Genomic DNA, 13,248 nt, shown 5'->3' with positions numbered 1-13,248 from the left:
GGATGAAGTAGGCGTCCTGTTGAGCTGGGAGCCGGAAGCGGGTCTCGATACCAGGACACTGGAATCATTACCTAAGCCAAAGACAGATGCTTAACTGACTGAGCCACCCAGGTGCCCCCAAGATGGCACATTTTAAATATTTTTCCTTGTGCTGGTACAACTCATGGTCATTAAAAAAATTTTTTTTTTATTAACATATAATGTATTATTAGCCCCGGGGGTATAGGTCTGTGTATCACCAGGTTTACACACTTCATAGCACATACCTTCCCCAATGTCCATAACCCCACCACCTTCTCCCTATCCCCCTCCCACCGGCAACCCTCAGTTTGTTTTGTGAGATTAAGAATCTCTTATGGTTTGTCTCCCTCCCAATCCCATCTTGTTTCATTTATTCTTTTCCTACCCCTCAAACCCCCCACGTTGCCTCTCAACCTCCTCATATCAGGGAGCTCATATGAAAATTGTCTTTCTCTGGGGCGCCTGAGTGGCTCAGTGGGTTAAAGCCTCTGCCTTCGGCTCAGGTCATGATCCTGGGGTCCTAGGGTTGAGCCCCACGTTGGGCTCTCTGCTCAGCGGGGAGCCTGCTTCCCCCTCTCTCTCTGCCTGCCTCTCTGCCTACTTGTGATTTCTGTCTGTCAAATAAATAAATTAAAAAAAAAAGAGAAAAGAAAATTGTCTTTCTCTGATTGACTTATTTTGTTAAGTATAATACCCTCTAGTTCCATCCATGTTGTCACAAATGGTAAGATTTCATTTCTTTTGATGGCTGCATAGTATTCCATTGTATATATACCACATCTTCTTTATCCATTCGTCTGTTGATGGACATCTAGGTTCTTTCCATAGTTTGGCTATTGTGGACATCACTGCTATAAACATTCAGGTGCATGTGCCCCTTCGGATCGCTACATTTTTATCTTTAAGGTAAATACCCAGTAGTGCAATTGCTGAGTCATAGGGTAGCTCTATGTTCAACTTTTTGAGGAACTTCCATGCTGTTTTCCAGAGTGGCTGCACCAGCTTGCATTCCCACCAAGAGTGGAGGAGGGTTTCCTTTTCTCCGCATCCTCGCCAGCATCTGTCATTTCCTGACTTGTTAATTTTAGCCACTCTGACTGGTGTGAGGTGGTATCTCATTGTGGTTTTCATTTGTATTTCCCTGATGCTGAGTGATGTGGAGCACTTTTTCATGTGTCTGTTGGCCATCTGGATGTCTTCTTTGCAGAAATGTCTGTTCATGTCCTCTGCCCATTTCTTGATTGGATTATTTGTTCTTTGGGTGTTGAATTTGCCAAATTCTTTATAGATTTTGGATACTAGCCCTTTACCTGATATGTCATTTGCAAATATCTTCTCCCATTATGTCAGTTGTCTTTTGGCTTTGTTGACCTTTGCTGTGCAAAAGCTTTTGATCTTGATGAAATCCCAATAGTTCATTTTTGCCCTTGTTTCCCTTGCCTTTGGCGATGTTCCTAGAAAGAAGTTACTGCGGCTGAGGGAGGTCAAAGAGGTTGCTGCCTGTGTTTTCCTTAAGGATTTTGATGGATTCTTTTCTCACATTGAGGTCCTTCATCCATTTTGAGTCTGTTTTCATGTGTGGTGTAAGGAAATGGTCCAGATTCATTTTTTTGCATGTGGCTGTCCAATTTTCCCAACACCATTTGTTGAAGAGACTTTTTTTCCATTGGACATTTTTCCTGCTTTGTTGAATATTAGTTGACCATAGAGCTAAGAGTCAATTTCTGGGCTCTCTATTCTGTTCCATTGATCTGTATGTCTCTTTTTGTGCCAGTACCATACTACCTTGATGATGACAGCTTTATAATAGAGCTTGAAGTCTGGAATTGTGATGCTACCAACTTTGGCTTTCCTTTTCAATATTCCTCTGGCTATTTGATATCTTTTCTGGTTCCAAATGAATTTTAGGATTATTTGTTCCATTTCTTTGAAAAAAAATGGATGGGATTTTGACAGGGATTGCATTAAACGTGTAGATTGCTTTAGGTAGCATAGACATTTTCACAATATTTGTTCTTCCAATCCATGAGCATGGAACATTTTCCCATTTATTTGTGTCTTCCTCAATTTCTTTCAGGAGTACTTTATAGTTTTCTGAGTATAGATTCTTTGCCTCTTCAGTTAGGTTTATTCCTAGGTATCTTATGGTTTTGGGTGCTATTGTAAATGGGATTGACTCCTTTCTATTTCTCCTGTCTTGTTGTTGGTGTAAAGAAATGCAGCTGATTTCTGTGCATTGATTTTATATCCTGAAACTTAACTGAATTCCTGTACAAGTTCTAGCAGAGTTGGAGTGGAGTCTTTTGGGTTTTCCACATACAGTATCATATCATCTGCAAAGAGTGATAGTTTGACTTCTTCTTTGCCAATTTGGATGCCTCTAATTTCCTTTTGTTGTCTGATTGCTGAGGCTAGGACTTCTAGTACTATGTTGAATAGCAGTGGTGATAATGGACATCCCTGCCGTGTTCCTGACCTTAGTGGAAAAGCTCTCAGTTTTTCTCCATTGAGAATGATATTCGCTGTGGGTTCTTCATAGATGGCTTTGATGATATTGAGGTATGTACCCTCTATCCCTACACTTTGAAGAGTTTTGATCAGGAAAGGATGCTGTGGTTTGTCAAATGCTTTTTCAGCATGTATTGAGAGTATCATATGGTTCTTGTTCTTTCTTTTATTAATGTATTGTATCACATTGATTGATTTACGGATGTTGAACCAACCTTACAGCCCTGGAATAAATCTTACTTGGTCGTGGTCAATAATCCTTTGAATGTACTGTTGGATCCTATTGCTAGTATTTTGGTGAGAATTTTCACATATATGTTCATCAAGGATATTGGTCTGTAATTCTCTTTTTTGATGGGATCCTTGTCTGGTTTTGGGATCAAGGTAATGCTGGCCTCATAAAATGAGTTTGGAACTTTTCCTTCTATTTCTATTTTTTGGAACAGTTTCAGGAAAAGAGGAATTAATTCTTCTGTAAATGTTTGGTAAAATTCCCCTGGAAGCCAACTGTCCCTGGTCTCTTGTTTGTTTAGATATTTTTGGTGAATGCTTCAACCACGTTACTGGTTATGGGTCTGTTCAGGTTTTCTTTTTCTTCCTGGTTGAGTTTTAGTAATTTCTGTTTCTCTAGGAATGCATCCGTGTCTTCCAGATTGTCAAATTTTCTGGCATAGAGTTGCTCATAATATGTTCTTATAATTGTTTGTGTTTCTTTGGTGTTGGTTGTGATCTCTCCTCTTTCATTCATGATTTTATTTATTTGGGTCCTTTCTCTTTTCTTTTTGATAAGTTTGGCCAGGGATTTATTAATCTTATTAATTCTTTAAAGAACCAGCTCCTAGTTTCCTTGATTTGTTGTTGTTTTTTTGGTTTCTGCTCTGATCTTTATTATTTCTCTTCTCCTGCTGGGTTTAGGTTTCTTTGTTGTTCTTTCTACAACTCCTTTAGGTGTAGGGTTAGGTTGTGTATTTGAGACCTTTCTTGTTTCTTGAGAAAGGCTTGTATTGCTATATATTTTCCTCTCAGGACTGCCTTTGTTGTGTCCCACAGATTTTGAACCATTATGTTTTCATTATCATTTGTTTCCATGAATGTTTTCAATTCTTCTTTAATTTCCTGGTTGACCCATTGATTCTTTAGAAGGATGCTGTTTAGTCTTCATGTGTTTGGGTTCTTCCCAAATTTCCTCTTGTGATTGAGTTCTAGCTTCAGAGCATTGTGGTCTGAAATATGCAGGGAATGATCCCAATCTTTTGATAATGGTTGAGACCTGATTTGTGACCCAGGATATGATCTATTCTGGAGAATGTTCCATGTGAACTAGAGAAGAATGTATATTCTGTTGCTTTGGGATGGAATGTTCTGTATATATCTGTGATGTCCATCTGGTCCAGTGTGTCATTTAAGGGTTTTATTGTGTGCCACGGATCACAGTTTAAGGTAACCCTGAGTTGAGTGCTCTCTCCTCAGCTCTGTCTCTGTAGCCAGCTTCCCTTCTCTAATACCTGTGAGCTCTGTGACACTCACACACCCCCAATCCTTCTGTGACCCCGTGGGACCCGAGACCACGCTGTCTGTGCATGGGCTTCACCCCAGCTTAGCCTTTGGAGCAATGTCCTTCAGTGGAGCCGACTTTTAAAAGTTCTGATTTTGGGGGCATCTGGGTGGCTCAGTGCGTTAACCCTCTACCTTTGGCTCAGGTCATGATCTCAGGGTCCTGGGATCAAGCCCCGCATCGGGCTCTCTGCTCATCAGGGAGCCTGCTTTCTCCCCCTCTCTCCATGTTTGCCTCTCCGCCTACTTGTGAACTCTCTCTCTCTGTTAAATAAATGAAAAAAAACAAAAAAGTTCTGATTTTGTGCTCCACTGCTCTGCCGCTTTCTGGGAGCTGGCCTGTCACCCCGCGGTCTTTCTTCCCATTGCTTTGGATTCACTTCTCCGCAGGTCCTGCCTTTCAGAAAGTGGTCTATTTTCTGTTTCTAGAATTGCTGCTCTTCTCCTCTTTGATCTCCTGTTAGAATTGTATGTGTTTGGAATGGTTTGATAAACTATCTAGGTGATCTCCTGCTACCTGATATAATATCAGCCTGCTACTTCTCTGTGATCTTGACTCCTCCCCTCATGGTCATTTTTTAAAAATAGAATTTTTCTCAGATTTTCCAGTTTGTCCATTTGAGCCTGTATTAATCTGCTAGGCTAACATAAGAAAGTATCACAGACTGGGTGGCTAAAAATCAGAAATTTATTTTCCAATAGTTCTGGAGGCTGAAGTCCACGATTAAGGTGCCAGTAGGGCTGGTTTCTGTAAGCCTTTTCTCTTTGGTTTATAGATGGTCATTTTCTTGATGTTTCTTCCTATGACCTTTTTTTCTATATACTCACATTTCTGGTACTTCTCTTCTTATAAGGATGCCAGTCCTGTTGGATTAAGTCCCTACCTTTACGACCTCATTTAAACTTAATTAACTTTGTAAAGGCCCCATTTCCACATATAGTTATATTGACAGTGAGGACTTTAATATATGAAATTGGCAGGAGAAGCACAATTCAGTTCATAACATTAGCATTTTAGGATAGCAAATTTTAAGTCATGTTGAATATGTTTTTATGTACAGACGAGAAAAATTAACCATTTATTCTAACTCGTTCTCAGAGGAAAGATTTGTCATTAATAGTAGTTGCTTTAACATTATTTAAAAATTTGACTGTCATAATACATTTGTTTCTTATACAAGGCACAAAAAACAGAAATAATAAATGAGATAAGATGACTTATGCTGGGGTGCCTGGGTGGCTCAGTGGGTTAAAGCCTCTGCCTTCAGCTCAGGTCATGATCCCAGGGTTCTGGGATTAAGCCCTGCATCAAGCTCTCTGCTCAGCAGGGAACCTGCTTCCTCCTCTCTCTCTCTGCCTGGTTCTCTGACTACTTGTGATCTCTGTCAAATAAATAAATAAAATCTTTAAAAAAAAAAAAGATGACTTGTGTTGAGATAAAAAGGAAAAAATTGCTTAAGGTTAGAATATTTGGGGTGTATAGAAAGGTATCGGTGAAATAAATAAATACTCTTTCTCTGTTCCTTTTTCCTAATGGCAACCACCATTAATAGTTTTTTTCATCTCTTTGAAGAAAAAAAATGCATCTGCCTACATAAATAATAATTTGTATATATGTTCATACAATACTCTTTCGTATTTTGCTTCTTTTGCTCAGTAAAATGTTGAAATCCATCCCTGTTTTGCATCTATCAGTAGTTTGTTCCTTTTTATTACTAAGTAGTATTTCATTTTGTGGCTATAACACAGTTTGTTTATTTAATTCTTCTGTTGATGGACTTTTGGGCTTAGTTTTAATTTGCATTTTCCTGATGACTAATGGTATTAAGACATTTTCATATGTTGATTGGCTATAATATATCTTTTTTGGGAAGTGTGTGTTCAGTTTTTTTGCTCTTTTAAAATAAATTTTATTGAGAGTTAATTTTTTGCAATTAAATTAATCCATTTTAATTCTTCTTTGAACTTTGACAAATGTATATGCTTTTGCAGCCATCACCATAATAAAAGGGTGTGTGTGTGTGTTTGTGTTTTTTTCCTTAGTGTACAGTTCTGAATTACAGGATCTTTATAGATTCATATAAGTATCATGACAATGAAGATATTATGCTGTCCCATTACTCCAGAAAATCCCCTGGTGCTGTCTCTTTTGTAATTATACTCTGTTCCCACTTTTAACCCTTGGTAATGTTGTTTTCTGTAGCTATACCTCTACATTTTCCAGAATGTCACATAAAATGGAATCCTAGTGTATAATGTTTTGAGAATGACTTTTTATTTAGCATAATGTCATTGAAATTCATTCATGTTTTGTGTGTATCATTAAGGGACATATGGGTTGTTTCCAGATTTTGGGCATTAGGAATAAAGTTCCTATAAGTGTTTGCATTTTTTTTTTTTTTTTTGTGAGCATAAATTTTAGTTTCTCTGGGTAAATATTTAAGAGTGGGATTCCTGGGTCATATGATAAGTGTATATTAATTGACAAACCGTTTTTCAGAGAGTTTGTACCATTTTGCATTCTCACCAGCAATGTGTGGAGAGTTCTGGGTGCTCTGTATTTTTCTTAGCACTTGATATAGTCAGTTTGTTAATTTTTTTAGTTAATGGATTTTATTTTTAGAGTAATTTTAGCTTTACAGAAAAATTGAAGGGGTAGTACCAGCAATACCCATATGCCCCTCAATTCCCCTTCCCCTATTACTCCCACATACTTTCCTTTATTAATATCTTTGCATCAATGTGGTATATTTGTTACAGTTGATAAGCCAGTACTGATAAGATATTATTATTTCTTGGATATAATTGACCTATAACATTGTATTAGCTTTAGGTATACAATATAATAATTTGATATATGTTTATATTGCAGAATGATTAGCTAATATCTGTTAACACATAGTAATAGTTTTCTTATATATTTCTTAAAGATTTTATTTATTTATTTGACAGAGAGAGAGAGATCATAGGTAGGCAGAGAGGCAGGCAGAGAGAAAGGGGGAAGCAGGCTTCCCACCGAGCAGAGAGCCCAATGTGGGGCTCGATCCCAGGACCCTGACATCATGACCTGGGCTGAAGGCAGAGGCTTTAACCCACTGAGCCACCCAGGTACCTCAGTAATAGTTTTCTCTTGATGAGACTTTTAACATCTCTTAGCAACTTTCAGGTAAATAATCAATATTGTTAAGTAAATCACCATGCTGTATATTACATTCCTGGGACTTATTTATCTTGTAACTTAATGTTTGTACTTTTTGACCCCTTTCACTCACTTTGCCCACTCTCCAACTCTGGTAACTACAAATTTGTTCTTTTTATAAGTTTGGTGTTTTTTTTTTTCCCTTAGATTCCTCCTGTGAGTGAACTCATACAGTATTTGTTCGTTTGTTTGTTTTCGGTCTGACTTATTTCAGTTAGCATTAGGCCCTCACGGTCCATCCTAAGTTCAAGATTTTTGGTGGCATCTTTAAGCTTTTCTATATATAATATCATGTCACCTGTGAATAGAGACAATTTTACTTCCTTTTGATTTGGTTGTCTTTTATTTATTTATTTTTTGCCTAATTGCAAGATTTGGTTAGTATTCTGTTAAAGTGGGTAGAGTTGGAATCCTTGTCTTCTTCCTGATTTTAGAGGAAAAACTTTCAGCTTTTCACGATTGAGTATGATAAGCACTGTGCACTATGATATATGACCTTTATTATATTTAGGTACATTCATTGAGAGTTTTTATTAAACTCTCATTGAGAGTTTACTTCATTGAGAGTTTTTATTAAAGAATGGGTGTTGAATTTTGTCAGATGCTTTTTCTGCATCTGTTGAGATGATGTGTTTTACTTTTATTTTGTTAATGGGGTGTATCACCTTCACTGATTGGTGGATGCTGAACCTTCCTTGCATCCCTAGAATAAATCCTATTTGATCATGGTGTATGATTCTTTTGTATGGTTGAATTGGATTTGCTAATATTTTATTGAGGAATTTTGTATCTATTTTTATCAGGAATATTGGTCCGTAATTTTCTTTCCTTTAAAAGATTTTATATGTTTATTTGAGAGTGAGTGTGAGAGGCAGAGAGAGCATGAGTGGTAGGGAGGAGCAGTGGGAAAGGAAGAAGCAGACTCCCCACTGAGCAGGGAGCCAAGTACGGTGCTCAATCCCAGTTAGGGTGCCAGTTGTAGGGTCCAAATCCTTTGTACCTTAGGCGAAGCTAGGAGTTCTCAATTCTCTCCTGGTTGTGTTCCATTTTGCCAGGGGTGGTGTTTATGGTTAGATTATCTCAGCTTCTCCTGCATGTTTCAATGCTTTTTCCCAATCCTGTAATATTTAGAGGAGTTGTTCAGCTAGTTTCTGGGTTTTTTCAGAGGGAGTTGTTCCATATGTAAATATAGATGGTATGTCTGTGGGAGGAAGTGATTTCAGGCTCCTTGTACATTGTCATTAAAATTTTTAAATTTAATTTAATTTATTTATTTGAGTGGGAGAGCGAGAATAAGCAGGAGGAACAGCAGAGGGAGAGGGAGAAACAGACTCTCCACTGAGCAAGGAGCCCAATGTGGGGCTTGATCCCCAGACCCTGGGATCGTGACCTGAGCCGAAGGCAGATGCTTACCCAGCTGAGCATCCCAGGTCCCCCTACAATGTCATTTTGAACTGAAACTATCCCTGGTAGATTATTGTTGGTTGAAGTCCATAGTTTACATTAGGGTTCACATTTTATCTAGTATATTGTGTGTTTAGACAGTGTATAATGGCATGTATCTGCCATTACAATCTGATACAGAATAATTTCACTGTTAAAAAAATCTTTTGAGGGGCGCCTGGGTGGCTCAGTGGGTTGAGCCGCTGCCTTCGGCTCAGGTCATGATTCCAGGGTCCTGGGATCGAGTCCTGCATCGGGCTCCTTGCTCAGCAGGGAGCCTGCCTCTCTCTCTGCCTCTGCCTGCCTCTCTGCCTGCTTGTGTGCTTTCTCTCTCTCTTTCTGAGAAATAAATAAATAAAATCTTTAAAAAAATCTTAAAAAAAAATCTTTTGTGCTCCACTGATCTTTTTAATAATGTTCAGTTTCACTTTTTCTATAATGTCACATGGAATCATACAGCCCTTTTAGATTGTCTTCTTCCACTTAGCAATATGATTTTACCTTCATTAATGTCTTTTTTTGTGGCTTGATAGCTCGTTTCTTTAAAAAAAAGAATTTATGGGGGGCACCTTGGTGACTGAGTTAAGCATCCAGCTTGTTTTTGGCTTAGGTCATGATCTCAAGGTTCTGAGATTAAGCTCATCACATCAGGCTCCTCGCTCAGCAGGAAGTCTGCTTCTTTTCTCCCTCTCCCTCTGTCTTTCCACCTACCCATGCTTTCTCTCTATTTCCCTCACAAAAATAAATAAATCTTTAAAAAAATAAAAAATTTTTTATAAGACTATTTCTTAGAGCTTTAGGTTTGCAGCAAATTGAGTAGAAAGTAGTTTCCATATGTCCCTTGCCTCCACACATGCGCAGCCTATCCCACTGTTCCTTGTTTTTAGTGCTGAATAATTTCCATTAAGTGGATGTAGCACAGTTTGTTTACCATCACCTGTTGAAAGATATCTTGGTTGCTTTCAAGTTTTGGCAATTATGAATAAAGACACAGTAAACATTTATGTGCAAGTTTTTGTGTGGACATGTTTCTGAATTGTTTCACTAAATACCAAGGATTGCAGTTGTTGGATTGTATGTTAAGTGTGTATTTAGTTTTGTCAGGAATTGCTAAACTGTCTTCCAAAATGGTTGTACCATATTGCATTCCCACCTGCATCTAATGGGATTTTCTGATGCTCCACATTCTAGTTGACATTTGGTATTGTCAGTGTTTTGTGTTTTGGCAATCCTAATACATATATAGTGGTATCTTGTTTTAACTTGCAGTTTGTGATGACATGTTTTCTTGAGTTTCTTTTCATATGCATATTTGGAAGCTGTGTATCTTCTTTGGTGAGGTGTGCCTTCAGATCTTTGGCTCTTCTTTTTTTTTTTTTCCTTAAAGATTTTATTTATTTATTAGAAAGACAGAGAGAGACCACAAGTAGGCAGAGCAGCAGGCAGAGAGAGAGGGAGAAGCAGACTCCCCATTGAGTGAGAAGCCCGATGCGGGACTTGATCCCAGGACCCTGAGATCATGACCTGAGATGAAGGCAGTCGCCCAACTGACTGAGCCACCCAGGCACCCCTTGATCTTTGGCTCTTCTTAAAATTGGATTGTTCTCTTATTTTTGAATTTTAGGAGTCTATTGTATATTTTGGATACTGGTCTTTTTATCAGATATGTGTTCTGTAAATTTTTTTTTCCTAGTTTTTGTGTTATCTTTTCATTCCCTGAATGGACTTTTGTAAAATAGAAGTTTTAATTTCAGTGAAGCCCAAATTGTCATTTTTTTTTTCTTCTTGGATGGTTGTTTAGGTATTATATTTAAGAAGTACTTGCCTAACCCAAGGTCACCTAGGTTTTTGCTGGTGTTGCTTTTAGGAATTTTATAGTTTTGCATTTTAAATTTAGATCTGTTGGCCCATTTTGCATTAATTTTTGTGAAAGGTGTAAGAGTTATGTCTCTATTTGTTTCTACATAGATATTAGCACCATTTGTTGAAAATAATAGCCTTTCTGTATTAAATTGCCATTGTTCCCATGTCATAGATCAGTTGATTTCATTATGTGGATCTATTTCTTAGTGCTTTATTCTGTTCCATTGATCTATTTGTTTATCGTTTTGTAGCTTTGTAATAAGTCTTGATGTTGGGACTCAGTTTCCTGAGTTTGTTTTTCTTCAACATTGTATTGGCTATTCTGGGTCTTTGTCTTTCTGTTTAAAATTTAGAATCATTTTGTCAACATCCACAAACTAACTTTCTGGGTTATTGATTTGTGTTGACTTTATAGATCAAGTTGGGAAGACAGCATTGGAATATTGAGTCTTCCTATCCATGTACATGAAATGTCTATTTAGATTTTTTAAAAGATTTTATTTATTTGACAGAGATCCTAAGTAGGCAGAGAGGCAGGCAGAGAGAGAGGAGGAAGCAGGCTCCCCACTGAGCAGAGAGCCTGATGTGGGGCTCGATCCCAGGACCCTGAGACCATGACCTGAGCTGAAGGCAGAGGCTTAACTTTCTGAGCCACCCAGACACCCCCTATTTAGATCTTTGATACCTTTTAATACAGTTTTGTGTTTTTTGTTGTATAGATTTTATGTGTGTGGTTTTTTTTTTGATTTGCACATATATATATATTTTTTGTGCTAATGTAGATTTTTTTTAAAAGATTTTATTTATTTATTTGACAGAGAGAGAGACAGCAAGAGCAGGAACACAAGCAGGGGGAGTGGGAGAGGGAAAGCAGGCTTCCCGCTGAGCAGGGAGCCCAATGTGGGGCTTGATTCCAGGACTGTGGGATCATGACCTGAGCCGAAGGCAGACGTGCAATGAATAAGCCACCCCGGCATCCCAATAGTATTGTTTTTAACTTTAGATTGCAATGTTAATTTAAAAGAAGAAAGTAATTGACTTTTGTAAAAATATCTTGTTTCCTGCACCATGGCTATAATGGCTTATTTGTTGAAGGAGTTGATTTTTTTAAAAAAATTGATTCTTTGGGATTTTCTACATAGACAGTTATGTCACCTTAAATAAAAGTTTTATTTTTTTCTCCCAATCTGTATTTTTATTTCCTTTACTTATCTTAAAGCATTATCTTGGACTTCCAGTATGAAGCTGAAGAGGAGTGTTGAAAGGATACATCCTCGCTTTGTTTTTGATGTGGAAGCATCTGGTTTCTCACCATTAAGTATATTTTCTGTAGGTTTACTGTAGATGTTCTTTATTAGATTGAGAATATTCCCCTCTATTGCTCCTTTGCTGGAATTCTCTTTAAAAAAATCATAAATGGCTTTTAGAGTTTGTCATATGCTTTTTTCTGTATCTATTGATATGATCGTTGGATTTTTCTTATTTAGCTTGTTGACATCAATGAATTTTCCAATCCATTATCCAGCATCACATATTTGAAATAAATCCTACTTGTTCATGATGTATAATTATTTTTGCCCATTGTTGGATTTGATACTTTTGAGATTTCTGCATCTGTATTTCTAAGAGAGATTGTATGGTTTCACTATCTTATATTTTTCTGGTTTTGATGTTAAGATAATGCTGTCTTTATAGAACGACTTTGGAAATGTTCCTCTGCTTCTGTTTTCTGGAAGAAGTTGTTGAGAATTGGTGTAAGTGGTTTCTTTAAATGTTTAGTAGACTTAACCAGTGAGCCAGTCTGGGTCCAGTGCTTTCTGTTTTAGATGGTGTTAAATATTGATTCAATTTCTTTAATAGATATGAGCCTGTTCAGATTAGGTAATTCTCATTGTGTAAGTTTTGGTAGATTTTGTCTTCAAGGTATTGGTTCATTTCATCTGGGTTATCATATATGTGAGTAGAATTGTTTATAGCATTTCTTTATTATTTTTATATAGTATGCATGGGATTAGTAGTGATTACCTCTCTTTCATTTCTCATATTAGTAATTAGTGTTTTTTTTTTTCCTTCGTTAACCTGGGTTGAGTTTTGTCAGTTTTATTGGTTTTTTTAAGAAGCAACTTTTGGTTTTGAAAGTTTTCCTCTATTGATTTCTTGTTTTCAATTTCATCAATTTCTGTTTTATTTTTCATTTTATCTGCTACTTTGGAGTTAATTTGCTCTTTGTTTTTTACTTTCCAAAGCTAGAAGTTTAGCTTATTTATTTTAGAATTGTCTCTTTTTAAAAATTATTTTATTTTTGGGGTGCCTGGGTGGCTCAGTTGGTTAAGCCTCTGCCTTCAGTTCAGGTCATGGTCTCAGGGTCCTGGGATCGAGCCCCGCATTGGGCTCTCTGCTCAGCAGTGAGCCTGCTTCCCCCTCTCTCTGCCTGCTTCTCTGCCTACTTGTGATCTCTCTCTCTAAAAAAAAAAAAAAATTATTATTTTTTTAAGATTTTATTTTTCTGTTTTTAATTTTCTTTTTTTTTTTTTAAGATTATTTATTTATTTATTTGACAGACAGAGATCACAAGTAGGCAGAGAGGCAGTCAGAGAGAAAGGAAGGGAAGCAGGCTCCCTGCTGAGCAGAAAGCCCAATGTGGGGCTCAATCCCAGGAC

At 37.3% G+C, this 13,248-nt stretch overlaps 1 protein-coding gene across 7 annotated transcripts in view; it reads left to right on the top strand.

Moving 5' to 3' along the window:
* The window catches only part of SENP7 (SUMO specific peptidase 7), a 158,945-nt gene that overhangs the window by 29,010 nt on the left and 116,687 nt on the right, over nucleotides 1–13,248 (top strand). The window lies entirely within an intron of this gene.

Source organism: Mustela putorius, unplaced genomic scaffold, assembly GCF_011764305.1.
Source record: "Mustela putorius furo isolate JIRA1106 unplaced genomic scaffold, ASM1176430v1.1 tig00003834_pilon_pilon_pilon, whole genome shotgun sequence".
In the NCBI taxonomy this organism is placed as follows: Eukaryota; Metazoa; Chordata; class Mammalia; order Carnivora; family Mustelidae; genus Mustela; species Mustela putorius.
This window is presented reverse-complemented; position numbering and strand designations above follow the sequence as displayed.